Below are 15,247 nucleotides of genomic sequence, written 5' to 3' on the forward strand. Positions count from 1 at the left end.
GTGTGTTGGCCCATGACAGCGACTTGAATTGAGGAAATTAACTCAAACAATTTCACACTGGGGTGCCCATCTAAGAACTGTGCTCGACTGGAAGGCATGCATCTGCCTCCTACCTTGTGACTTTCTTCCCATTTAATTGCCAGTTATCTGCTGAGACATTGATTGTTTTGCTACTTGACATGTTTCTCTGAATAAATGAGAAAGTGATTTAAAGGGTGAATAGATGTCGAAAGGTGAGAAAAAAACACTTCATAATGGGTTCAAATGAACAACACCAACAATACGATAACGGAGTGTCTCAGAAGAAAACAAATTATGCCATTTATATTGTCTCTGTCCAACTTCATTATTTAGTGAATGTTCAAATCCATCTTCAGTCCGTTTTAAGGGGTTTTAATGCCAAATGTGACAGTGTGGGTGAAGTTATGAGGATTTTTCTTGAGCTATCTGCTTAGGCATGTACATTCCTCTTACCTTGGCTTCTAATTGTGGTCATAGTTCAAGGCTTTTCATTGTCAGGGAAGTGATGGAAGGGCCATGTGCGATATGAATGAAGAAGAAAATTACTTTTTAAATTGTCACAGAGACACTGAGATTTGTCTCTTTCCTTTATCCTAACCCCCGTGAGACACACATACACACATACACACACCCACAGAGAGGATGGAGGACACTGTCAGCAGCAGTGCAGTGCCCCTGCAAGGCTACTACTCCGGTAGTCTGGTAATTAAAAAAGGTTATGGAGAAAGAAGCCAAATCCAATCAAATCAAAGTGTATTCATCATATATGCACAGGATACTGTGTGAACTGTGCAATGAAATGCTTACTTGCAAGCTTCCTCAACATTGCAGTAAATACATCCTGAGTGGTAGTCCAATAGAAAGTCATAGATGATAAAGACGATACATCAACATTTTGGCTTGTGTTAGCTGTTAAACACTGTGTTTATGGTACCAACCATTTGGCCTAAACCTCTGGGGTTGGGGTATGGACAGGGATTTTTTCTACTTCTAGACCAGACTTCACAACAATACCCAGATGCGGACTGGCCATCTGGCATTTCGGATATGCCAGATATGCTGGCCCGTTTTTAGCCTAGTGGGCCTGTCTAACAATTCTTTGTTGTTGTTGTGCAAACGATAATTATCTGGCTAATAATGGGGGCCTCAATGAAAGAAATGGGCCAGTGTGGGGGCCTTCAGGAAAAAAATTGGCCGCTGTGTTAGAAATGCCAGGGCCGATTTCTGGTCCCAGTCCGCCCATGACAATACCCAACAGTTGTGTGGATCTTGGTGCGCTCCCAGTACCATTAGATTTACTGCCCTGTTTTTGGAACTGATTGAGCAATTTCTTTCTGTCAGCAGCAGGGGCTTTACTTTAAAACCCAGTCGTGAATGAGGCTATTCCCAAACTCATAATGCACCAGATAGTAGGAGACTAGCTGCCTCATTCAGCCTACACATGCAGGACTCGACACAATCATCTCCTCTGCCTGTACAAGTCATATGACGGCACAAAATGCCACAAAAAGTGTAATTTCCCTATGATTATTGAAGGTGCGGCGGAAGTTTTCCCTGATTACCATGGCTGGTTAAGCATGACGAAAGGCCTCCATTTTGTTGCCATGGTGAGGAATATTACTCCCTGCCTGTGAGGAGATAGCAGCTAGCGCCGTATGAAGACCTCTCTCTCTATTTCTTTATGCTTTCAAAAGTAGCTTCATTTCCGGAGTGGGGCTACTCTATTCTCTGTGCCTGCGGACCATTACTGTCTTAATTGTGTCCGGATTGGTTGGGCAGATGAGGCCTTTATACGTATCTATCACATACACATTAGTCCTGGCAGGAGCACTCACCATTGTTGGGGACTGGCATTAGTTAATTAAATGTACCAGTGTGATGTCAGTGTGCTTGGTTGAATATGAGAGTGGAAGGATAGTGGATTGTGGGAGTTTTGAGGGGTGTTCAATAAGACTGTTTTCACAGAGAGAGGCTGAAGGAAGAGGCGACTTGGAACAGATTTTCTGAATGTGTGGTTGATACAGTGCTGTAGTTGTACCACTATTAGTCCACTGGCCAACTGTTGCTTCTCCTCCTACTACAAACACAATAACTTATGTTGAAGACCAAAGAATCTCCATTTGACAGTATTGGGTGTGTTACCACTAGTGATTTGTCTAGCTATTCCAGCCAGGTGGTGGATGGGGTGAGTTCCCCCATGTGATGTAAAGTGCTTTGGAGACCCAGTGGAAAGTGCTTGGCTATAAATGCTATTCATCCATTATTATCACGCCCCCAGTCTAGACAGCCAGCAAAGACCTCTGCTGCAATCACTGACTGAACTGGAGGCACACTCTGAAAGAAACTTCCCCTCTGCATTAGAGAACAACAGGCAAAGCATCCACTATCACCATAACGGCATGCCTATGGGCTCCTGCCATCACAGCACTGGCTTGCAGTGCTATAGAGGGAGCTGGGAATGGCTGTCATTGCTGTTGCTAGTATGTGAAAGCAGTATATTTTTTGAGGTGGCTGCAATTTGCATGATTAATAAAAGTATTTGAATTAGGACTCATTCTTATCAATGCAACGGTTGTTCACAGCGGAAAATAACAACAACAGCCGTTATCAGGCTGTCCTCCCACGCCTGCTTCGCGAAATGAAAAACTGAAATAAAAAACAGGCTGTGGTTTGGTAGCTGGCAGATAGGAGCCATTATCATTGTAATTAACATCCAGCCACAGTGTAGCACAGTGGAGGGAGACTCACACTCACTGTTGTTTTCTGCCCAAAAACCAATGGGAGGAGCAGGAGGCAGGAGCACGTACTACCGCCATTATCCACGTCTGAAAACACTGTGCATTAACACTGTTCCCGGTGCCCATACCCATGGGCTATTTTGTATGTATTGAAATTACTGTGCACTGCAACAGCTGTGTTGAAAACACATTTATTGTTTTATAGTCAATTGCTCAAAATACTAGGTTCCATGTAAATATTTTTTTGTTTTTTCTTTGGTTTGCTACTCATGAATATAAAAAAGCAGTGTGTTCTGTTCTGACCATGCTTGTTCCACAGGGATGAGTGGACTGACATAAATGGTACCAGGACAAGACGTGAATAGTTAATTTTGCACATCTGGAAACATGCCCAGAAACTATTCAAGATATGTGTGTCTCAATGACACAGCAGTCTTTTTGAAACGATGAAACTTGGTGCATTGTTGCTACTGTAATTACAGCGTTACTACACAGGTATAGAGCAAGTTAGTGTAAAGTGTTACCGTCTTTGTTTTTGGATGCCTTCCTAATTTCTAGTCCTCTTTAACCACACTAGAAGGCTTTCTAGTACCTCCTTATGCCCATAGTTACATCTTGTCTGTGACTCAACTGGGTGATAATGTATGCTATGGAGGTTAAACTCCCAGCTAACAAGCACTGCTTCATGTCTGTATCGGTCATGACCTTCCAGTTCGTTGTCCTATCCCCAACCATTTGACCTCTGACCTTCTCTGTGGCCGATGGCTGATTTAAAAAACGTTCTTGTGACGAGTTACGTGTAGCACGTGTATGAGGAAAAACCTAATTTGAGCCTGGTTCTGGTAGTAGGCTGTAGAATTTTTTTTACATTTTTACATTTTAGTCATTTAGCAGACGCTCTTATCCAGAGCGACTTACAGTTAGTGAATACATTTTTATTTTTTTTATACTGGCCCCCCGTGGGAATCGAACCCACAACCCTGGCGTTGCAAACGCCATGCTCTATCAACTGAGCTACATCCCTGCCGGCCATTCCCTCCCCTACCCTGGACGACGCTGGGCCAATTGTGCGCCGTCCATGAGTCTCCCGGTCGCGGCCGGCTGCGACAGAGCCTGGATTCGAACCAGGATCTCTAGTGGCACAGTTAGCACTGCAAAGCAGTGCCTTAGACCACTGCGCCACTCAGACCACTGCGCCTAGCTCATTCTTCTTCCTCCCTTGGTTGGCTTGTGATGGTCTAACCCAGAGGGTATTGGGAGAGATGTGCATTGTTGCTAAATTTATCGGCCAGAGGAATGTGCTCCTGTTAAATCTCCTGAGACCCATGCAAGCGTGCCCATACGTGTGTTTGTTTGTTCAAGCATGTGTTTATATTTGTGTGTTTGTTTGTGCGTGCGTGCATGTGTGCCTGTTTGCGTGTGTATATAAGCAAGCGTGTGTTTACACACTTACAAGAGAGATCTCATTCTCAATGTGACGTCCTGATAAAAAATATCTGTATGTGTGTGTACGTGTGTGCAAATTATGCTATTGCACGCGTGTGCGTGTGCGTGTGCGTGTGCGTGTGCGTGTGTGTGTGTGTGTGTGTGTGTGTATGTGTGTGTGTGTGTGTGTGTGTGTGTGTGCGTGTGCGTGCGTGCGTAGCACCACGGTTGAAGCCTAATCTCCCTGATACCACCATACATATAAGATAATGCTGGTGAGCTTTAAATGCCTCAGGGCTTATCATCTTCACGCTGCTTTCACTCTCACTGGCCTTTTGTTGAGTCACTCCCTCCCTCACATTCACACACACAAACTCACATGTACACACATATGCACACACACATGCACACACACACTCACGCGTATACACACACACACACACACACACACACACACACACACACACACACACACACACACACACAGACACACACAGTCCTTCACTGTAGCTGTTACTAGCTGTCATATGTGTTGAGGCTCTGTAACAACGACAACAACAACAACCATGTATTCAGAATGACTAATGTATTCAGCAGTGCCTCAACAATATTACTCATATGTCACTACCTGCAGGGCAGGCGATGTGCTGCTGTGCTGCTCTGTTCTAGTATTCGGTGTGTCTCACCTGTGAAGTAGAGGCAGAAGATGAGGATTACAGCTGCTGATGTGCTAAGTGATATTTACAACATATGTTGATCCTGTTTGATTATTTACTTATTTGCTTAGTGGGGAAAAAATAATAACATGGGGGAGGATGGGAGGAGAGGGAGTCGACAAACAAAATCTCTTACTCACTTTGCACATTCTGACTTACTAAATAACACACACACGCTCGTCCATGCAGGCACGCACGCACACACACGCACGCACACACACAGACCGCTGTTATTTTGCCTCGGACACAAACTGACAAACAAGGCTGCATCCCTCCAGGCTTCCTGCTCTTCCTCTCCTCACCTTCTCACTGACTGATACACCATGTGACCATAGAGTGGGAGCCAGGAAGAAGGATCCTGTCAATGTCTGTCAGGTAGACATCCTCCTGTGACTAAAAGGTCACGCTCAGGTGCTTTCACGCATACATTCCCTCAATCACTGAAACAGACTCGCACACATGCATGCCCAGGCACACGCAAACTACACACACATACACACCTACGAACACATGCAACTCCACATACACACGCGCAGGTCTGCAGAAATGCACGCACGCATTCATTTCTGAAATTTGCAAGCTGCTTTTCCTCCCCAATAAGCACTTCTCTTATTCCATCTTTAAATAGGAGGCAGATACTAGTCACTCTTCATGTTTCATTTGGCTTCCTATGCACTGCAGCACAGGTAGAAATGCCTTAAAGGGGAAGGATACCCTCCGCACAGACACAGTACTGTAGCTACACTGCATGCACATTTTAAACATAATAATTTACATAATATCATAATATACTCTGCTTATTATTTTTTTTTACAGTGCTCCTCATTAAAGGGATAAGTGGACCTGAATCCAGACACTTTAGTGGCTGCTGGTATTTTGAAGAGCCATCAGGAGCACATGGGTACTCCGGACAAGTCTCTGATTCATCTTGATTGGGTATTTAAAAGTTTAGTGAGGCCGAAATCCTTGAGTTTTAAGAGCCACTCAGGACCTAGAGATGCGAACTGTGGTTTCTTTAAATGGCCTTTAGGGCAGCTTGATAATGAGATCATACAGAATGACCTTTAGTAAAATTGATTGGAGGTAAGCCACAGATAATCTGACAACAGTTGGGGTGATATTCACTCTATTAGAGCAACCTCAGATACTGTACTGTATTTGTTCTGTATTCCTGTTACTGTAGATCAAACATACAATATCTGGGTCATATCTTAGTCATAGTATTATTTTTTTATTTTTTTGAGGGGGTAGATCAGCTTTAATATTGCAGATAGATTGTAGCTTCCATCAATGTAATTGTCTGCATCATTTCCAAATGATGCCGACAATTATATATTATATATACAGTGGGGAGAACAAGTATTTGATACACTGCCGATTTAGCAGGTTTTCCTACTTACAAAGCATGTAGAGGTCTGTAATTTTTATCATAGGTACACTTTAACTGTGAGAGACGGAATCTAAAACAAAAATCCAGAAAATCACATTGTATGATTTTTAAGTAATTAATTAGCATTTTATTGCATGACAGAAGTATTTGATACATCAGAAAAGCAGAACTTAATATTTGGTACAGAAACCTTTGTTTGCAATTACAGAGATCATACGTTTCCTGTAGGTCTTGACCAGGTTTGCACACACTACAGCAGGGATTTTGGCCCACTCCTCCATACCTTCTCCAGATCCTTCAGGTTTCGGGGCTGTCGCTGGGCAATACGGACTTTCAGCTCCCTCCAAAGATTTTCTATTGGGTTCAGGTCTGGCGACTGGCTAGGCCACTCCAGGACCTTGAGATGCTTCTTACGGAGCCACTCCTTAGTTGCCCTGGCTGTGTGTTTCGGGTCGTTGTCATGCTGGAAGACCCAGCCACGACCCATCTTCAATGCTCTTACTGAGGGAAGGAGGTTGTTGGCCAAGATTTCGCGATACATGGCCCCACCCATCCTCCCCTCAATACGGTGCAGTCGTCCTGTCCCCTTTGCAGAAAAGCATCCCCAAAGAATGATGTTTCCACCTCCATGCTTCACGGTTGGGATAATGTTCTTGGGGTTGTACTCATCCTTCTTCTTCCTCCAAACACGGCGAGTGGAGTTTAGACCAACAAGCTCTATTTTTGTCTCATCAGACCACATGACCTTCTCCCATTCCTCCTCTGGATCATCCAGATGGTCATTGGCAAACTTCAGACGGGCCTGGACATGCGCTGGCTTGAGCAGGGGGACCTTGCATGCGCTGCAGGATTTTAATCCATGACGGCGTAGTGTGTTACTAATGGTTTTCTTTGAGACTGTGGTCCCAGCTCTCTTCAGGTCATTGACCAGGTCCTGCCGTGTAGTTCTGGGCTGATCCCTCACCTTCCTCATGATCATTGATGCCCCACGAGGTGAGATCTTGCATGGAGCCCCAGACCGAGGGTGATTGACCGTCATCTTGAACTTCTTCCATTTTCTAATAATTGCGCCAACAGTTGTTGCCTTCTCACCAAGCTGCTTGCCTATTGTCCTGTAGCCCATCCCAGCCTTGTGCAGGTCTACAATTGTATCCCTGATGTCCTTACACAGCTCTCTGTTCTTGGCCATTGTGGAGAGGTTGGAGTCTGTTTGATTGAGTGTGTGGACATGTGTCTTTTATACAGGTAACGAGTTCAAACAGGTGCAGTTAATACAGGTAATGAGTGGAGAACAGGAGGGCTTCTTAAAGAAAAACTAACAGGTCTGTGAGAGCCGGAATTCTTACTGGTTGGTAGGTGATCAAATACTTATGTCATGCAATAAAATGCAAATTAATTACTTATAAATCATACAATGTGATTTTCAGGATAAAAATTACAGACCTCTACATGCTTTGTAAGTAGGAAATCCTGCAAAATCGGCAGTGTATCAAATACTTGTTCTCCCCACTGTATATATAGTCATAGTATTGATACATCGCAAAACCTCCCTTAGAATGGGGGTAATATACAGCATCAGACTATAGCCTATATTATTATATTATACTATTCCTGTCCTACTGTAGACTTCTTTAACTTCACCTCTTCCATCTCCCACAGGGTCTGGAAGGAGTGTAGCTGTCAAATCCTCCTCAGAATGAAGGGAGAGCTGACACAGTGGAACATGCACTGTTCACTGTAAAGTGTCAGACCTCTGATGGGTGACTGCTGCGTCTTATGGCGGGGAGCCAATACCTGATTGATGTCGGATTCAGAGAGTGCTCAACACTGCGGTGACTTCCACTTTAAAACCCCATGCGTTTACTTACTCTAATTCAATGCAAGTAAATAAACTAAACTGTGATGTTATATCATATTAGAAATCATTGGAAAAGAACAGGGAGTTCTTGCCATCCAAAAGCAGGTGCTTGCTTATGCACGAAGTAAGGAAATACTGTTCGATTTCACTCCAGTCTAGCTTATCTGCACATTCTCATTATCATCAGCTGGTTGTTAGAGGTCGCATATGGTGTCTTCTTTTTTACGGGCAATAGGTTCAGTACACATCATTGCATTTTGTATCAGAAGGTAAGCTGGCCCTCTATGAAGTTTCGTAGAGCAACGCATTGCACTCTTTTTGTCTATAAAGCCCTCTTGTGTAAACTACCGCCATACCTTACCTCATTGTTAACCTTCAGATGTATAAGTTACCAGACCCAGACTCGGGGATGGCTAACCCTGGAGATCCCTTTCTCCACCTGCTTTATGTTTTGTTGCGCCTATCATGTGGAATGATCTCTAAAACTCCTTAAAGTTGGTGGAGTTGGCGTCTATAGGGCAATTCAGGTGGATGTTGCATAGCCTTATACTGAAGAACGTGTTTGTTTCATATGATGGTGTTTTTCTTTTCATGTTTTGTGAAAGAGACCGTGGTCTCAGCATGTCTCCCTGCTTAAATAAAGGCTAAATAAATAAAAATATGGTGTCAAGCATAGAAATCAACCCAAACACAACTTGTCAGTTCAAGGTTAGGAGGACCTTCTATGAGACATGGTGTAGGTATTAAAGAGGATAAACTAATCTCAAACAGAATCCCCAGAAGAATCATTGTTTTACTACAAGTGAGTTTGGGACAGGTAATGAGTGCCTTTGGGCGGATCATGAATAAAATATCTGTTTTCCTGACATTCCTGTCAATCTCCACAACAAATGATCTGTTGTTTCTAATGATTTGTGTGTTTGTGTGTGTGCGTGTGACAACGTGACACTGATGTCTTCATTAAAGGCTACATATTAACTTGTGACAGGACTCACAGATTATAGTATTCCACGCCTGACAGGAGAAGGGTACAACTGCAGCCCGCAATTCAGGGCGTTCCTGCATGTGGGCATTCCTGCATCTGCAGGAACCCCTCTTTATACTTCTATTGGTCAATATTTAAGTTAGGACAGGCGAGGGGCGATCCAGTACAGTAGGTGGCGTTAATGCACAATAACTTTGGATGCCAGCCAACGATAAACCCTACAGAAGAAGGGGTGGGGGCAACAAAGGTAGCTAGGTAGCTGTACACCGGTAGACAGTGTCCTTCACCCCGACTGTCGGGCACTGTTTTCCAGCAATTCTGTTAACGACGGTGAGGGCAGGTTTTCGGCAGGTTGGAGCGAATGACACTGTGTGCTAGCTTAGCCAGCTAGTCCTAAGGAGGACTCTGGTACACAGGAGGCAGGAGGCGGGGGTGACACCGTGAGCTACAACGGCGAGGGCAGGTGTTCGGCATGCGGGAGCAAAAGACACTGCCTGCCGCTAGCTAGCAAGGAGGACTCCGGTAGGCAGGGGTGATAAAACTAAGATAATACTTTTATTTCTCTTCCTGCACTCATGCAGGAACCAATGGGGTGCTCGAGGGGGGTGTTCATGAAGGAACCAATGGGATGTTCGATGGGAGGCGTTCCAGCAGATGCATGAATGCCCACATGCAGGAACGCCCAGAATTGCAGGCTGCAGTTGCACACTATTGCCTGACAGGGGTGACATGATGTTCTTTCCAAGCCATTAGCCAATTACCAAATCGACTGATAAACCACAGATAATTGTCATTGCTTTAGAATGAAAACCAGAGGGGTATGCTACAAAGTAAGCTAGATCTACTCAGGGTTTTCTAAAGCTAGCCAGCTTCAGTTAGCTTCACATTCTAGCTCAGGCTTCATCTGTACTACGACGGTTGATATTGCCACTCTAGCAGGCTTATAACTACTACGAGTGTATGTCGCACGTGGCTAGTCGAACCATGAACTCTTCATTGAGACAATGAGGAAACATCAATCCATGGGCGAGTCAGTGCCACGTTTTCATTTGTGCCGAAATCAAAATGAAACAAAAGTTATCTTACAAATTCAGCAGGCTATGGTCCGAAATGGGCTTTTAGAAGTGGCGTCTTTATTTTATTACTTATCGTTAATGCCGTCTTTGTTGCGCTTACCAATGCACAAGGACATTTTTTCCCACTGCTGTCGATAAAATAGTTGTATTAAGTCATAGAATACACAAGTTTTACTGTGCTTAAAGTTTCAATGTGTTCTGTCAATATTAAATATGTAATGCAATATGTATTTTAACATGATCTTTTAACACACATTTTTTTCTTTGACTAATAAAATATTTAATCAGTCGTCTTCCTGAATTGAAGAGGATGATGACGCAATCTTTGCAAGAGGGAGGGAATCTGCCCTGAGTTGGCCTGCCCGGGAGCAGGTTAGTTCTGAAGGATTCGTTGCCATATACATTTCCCTGGCTAAAAGGTGAGGCACTTTCGTGGTACCGGTTATCCCGAGTTGAACTCAGAGTTGACCAAAGTTACCTCGGTAACTCCTCAAACCTGATTCCTAGTATTAGAGCTCTGGTGTGTAATAGATTGCCCTTGAGTTCCCATAGTCCGTATTGTTTTGAGTTGAGCATACAGTAGTGCATGAAACGAAACACTGTATAATGCTGATTTTGTGGAAGAAATCATGGTCGGTTTGGGGCTTTTTGAGACAAAGTTGTCGTATTTCTGCATTTTTACCAGATAAGTTGACAGAGAACACATTAATGAGATGCATAATGCATCCTTTAGGGTTCTGACTGACAAGTAACAGGAACATGATGGCCGAAGATATCACCCTGCACTTGGCCTACCGACACAGGATACATGGTGGATCCATTACCCATGGTCCTTCATTGATTAGGCTCAAGGGAACCAGGCTCCCAGGGGCCGAGTCTTAGGACCAGGATGTTGTCGACACTTATCTGGCTAAACAGGAAGTGGATTTGTATCAGGATTGAATGACTCTCGGGTTAAGAGGCATGGTAATCGTGGAGGGGCTTTCGACATCCTAGGGGAGATATTATACATAGGTTTATTGTTAAATGGGAGTAGATTATCACCCCTATGCCTGTTCAAAATCTTTCTGTGCTGTCTCCTGGTGCTTGTTGTGATATACCTTCTATGATGCTATTATTGACTATGCTCTCTTTCTCTCCCTGCTGTACGATTCACACAGCTGTGCAGTAGGAGGCATGTGCACTCACACACACACACACCAATTTTTGCCAGATGTTTATGGAAATCTTCTCTCACGGCACCTGTCGTTGCTGGCTGGAGATACCACAACCTGTTCAGCAGCTGTTCTGATGGACTGATGATGTGGCTGCTCCCCACTACCGCTGCCATCTGAACTGTCCAACCCAGGCTCTACCCCCTTCTCCTCCACCACCCAATCCCCATCTGGGCCCCCATCCACATCCAGGCACTCTGTCCCAGCCCTGAGCATGGGGCCGGACGCACAAGCAGCTGCCTGGGGTCCGGCCATGGAGGGCTGCCAATTGTCCAGCTCAGAGAGGCTACACTGAGAACAGGCTTTGTGTTCCCAGGCAGATGGATAGCTGGCTGGCTGTTGACTATGAGCCCTCCACTGTCTACCAACCAGCAACTCCCTGACCTCCCTCCACTACTCTACACAACAGGGCCTGTTTAACCCCAGTACAGCGGCTGGTTTTTGTCTGGCTCTCCATAAAGTCTGTGCTGGTGTGATGGATGGAGGTGAGGGACAATTGGCGCAGAGGGGGGTTGATTACACACACTACTCACTCACAGCACCAGACCCAGTCTTTTAGAATATATATTTTTCACCTTTATTTAACCAGGTAAGCCAGTTGAGAACAAGTTCTCATTTACAACTGCGACCTGGCCAAGATAAAAACAACAGCACAGAGTTACATATGGGGTAAACAAATCATAAAGTCAAAAATACAACAGAAAATATATATACAGTGTGTGCGAATGAAGTAAGTTATGGAGGTAAGGCAATAAATAGGCCATAGTGCAAAATAGTTACAATTTCGTATTAACATTGGAATGATAGATGTGCAAAAGATGATGTGCAAATAGAGATACTGGGGTGCAAATTAGCAAAATAAATAACAATATGGGGATGAGGTAGTTGGGTGGGCTAATTTCAGAATGGCTGTGTACAGGTGCAGTGATCGGTAAACTGCTCTGACAACTGACGCTTAAAGTTAGTGAGGGAGATAAGAGTCTCCAGCTTCAGAGATTTGTTCGTTCCAGTCATTGGCAGCAGAGAACTGGAAGGAATGGCGGCCAAAGGAGGTGTTGGCTTTGGTGATGACCAGTGAGATATACCTGCTGGAGCGCAGACTACGGGTGGGTGTTGCTATGGTGACCAGTGAGCTAAGATAAGACAGGGATTTGCCTAGCAGTGATTTATAGATGACCTGGAGCCAGTGGGTTTGGCGACTAATATATAGTGAGGGCCAGCCAACAAGAGCGTACAGGTCACAATGGTGGGTAGTATATGGGGCTTTGGTGACAAAACGGATGGCACTGTGATAGACTACATCCAATTTGCTGAGTAGAGTGTTGGAGGCTATTTTGTAAATGACATCGCCGAAGTCAAGGATCAGTAGGATAGTCAGTTTTACGAGGGCATGTTTGGCAGCATGAGTGAAGGAGGCTTTGTTGCGAAATAGGAAGCCGATTCTAGATCTAACTTTGAATTGGAGATGCTTAATGTGAGTCTGGAAGGAGAGTTTACAGTCTAACCAGACACCTAGGTATTTGTAGTTGTCCACATACTCTAGGTCAGACCTGCCGAGAGTAGTGATTCTAGTCGGGTGTGCGGGTGCAAGCAGCGTTCGGTTGAAGAGCATGCATTTAGTTTAACTAGTGTTTAAGAGCAGTTGGAGGCTACGGAAGGAGTGTTGTATGGCGTTGAAGCTCGTTTGGAGGTTTGTTAACACAGTGTCCAATGAAGGGCCAGATGTATACAAAATGGTGTCGTCCGCATAGAGGTGGATCCGAGCGCCACCAGCAGCAAGAGCGACATCATTGATATACACAGAGAATAGAGTCGGCCCGAGAATTGAACCCTGTGGCACCACCATAGAGACTGCCAGAGGTCCAGACAACAAGCCCTCCGATTTGACACATTGAACTCTATCTGAGAAGTAGTTGGTGAACCAGGCGAGGCAGTCATTTGAGAAACCAAGGCTATTTAGTCTGCCAATAAGAATGAGGTGGTTGACAGTCGAAAGCCTTGGCCAGGTCGATAAAGACGGCTGCGCAGTACTGTCTTTTATCGATCACGGTTATAATATCGTTTAGGACCTTGAGCGTGGCTGAGGTGCACCCATGACCAGCTCGGAAACCGGATTGCATAGCGGAGAAGGTACGGTGGGATTCGAAATGGTCGGTGATCTGTTTGTTAACTTGGCTTTCAAATACTTTTGAAAGGCAGGGCAGGATGGATATACAGTGAGGGAAAAAAGTATTTGATCCCCTGCTGATTTTATACGTTTGCCCACTGACAAATAAATTATCAGTCTATAATGTTAATGGTAGGTTTATTTGAGCAGTGAGAGACAGAATAACAAGAAAAATATCCAGAAAAACGCAAGTCAAAAATGTTATAAATTGATTTGCATTTTAATGAGGGAAACAAGTATTTGACCCCCTCTCAATCAGAAAGATTTCTGGCTCCCAGGTGTCTTTTATACAGGTAACGAGCTGAGATTAGGAGCACACTCTTAAAGGGAGTGCTCCTAATCTCAGTTTGTTACCTGTATAAAAGACACCTGTCCACAGAATCAATCAATCAATCAGATTCCAAACTCTCCACCATGGCCAAGACCAAAGAGCTCTCCAAGGATGTCAGGGACAAGATTGTAGACCTACACAAGGCTGGAATGGGCTACAAGACCATCGCCAAGCAGCTTGGTGAGAAGGTGACAACAGTTGGTGCGATTATTCGCAAATGGAAGAAACACAAAATAACTGTCAATCTCCCTCGGCCTGGGGCTCCATGCAAGATCTCACCTCGTGGAGTTGCAATGATCATGAGAACGGTGAGGAATCAGCCCAGAACTACACGGGAGGATCTTGTCAATGATCTCAAGGCAGCTGTGACCATAGTCACCAAGAAAACAATTGGTAACACACTACGCCGTGAAGGACTGAAATTCGGCAGCGCCCGCAAGGTCCCCCTGCTCAAGAAAGCACATATACAGGCCAGTCTGAAGTTTGCCAATGAACATCTGAATGATTCAGAGGAGAACTGGGTGAAAGTGTTGTGGTCAGATGAGACCAAAATGGAGCTCTTTGGCATCAACTCATCTCGCCGTGTTTGGAGGAGGAGGAATGCAGCCTATGACCCCAAGAACACCATCCCCACCGTCAAACATGGAGGTGAAAACATTTTGCTTTGGGGATGTTTTTCTGCTAAAGGGACAGGACAACTTCCCTGCATCAAAGGGACGATGGACGGGGCCATGTACCGTCAAATCTTGGGTGAGAACCTCCTTCCCTCAGCCAGGGCATTGAAAATGGGTCGTGGATGGGTATTCCAGCATGACAATGACCCAAAACACACGGCCAAGGCAACAAAGGAGTGGCTCAAGAAGAAGCACATTAAGGTCCTGGAGTGGCCTAGCCAGTCTCCAGACCTTAATCCCATAGAAAATCTGTGGAGGGAGCTGAAGGTTGGAGTTGCCAAACGTCAGCCTAGAAACCTTAATGACTTGGAGAAGATCTGCAAAGAGGAGTGGGACAACATCCCTCCTGAGATTTGTGCAATCCTGGTGGCCAACTACAAGAAATGTCTGACCTCTTTGATTGCCAACAAGGGTTTTGCCACCAATTACTAAGTCATGTTTTGCAGAGGGGTCAAATACTTATTTCCCTCATTAAAATGCAAATCAATTTATAACATTTTTGACATGCGTTTCTCTGGATTTTGTTGTTGTTATTCTGTCTCTCACTGTTCAAATAAACCTACCATTAAAATTATAGACTGATCATGTCTTTGTCAGTGGGCAAACGTACAAAATCAGCAGGGGATCAAATAATTTTTTCCCTCACTGTAGG

Source organism: Coregonus clupeaformis, chromosome 7 (genome assembly GCF_020615455.1).
Source record: "Coregonus clupeaformis isolate EN_2021a chromosome 7, ASM2061545v1, whole genome shotgun sequence".
Lineage (NCBI taxonomy): Eukaryota > Metazoa > Chordata > Actinopteri > Salmoniformes > Salmonidae > Coregonus > Coregonus clupeaformis.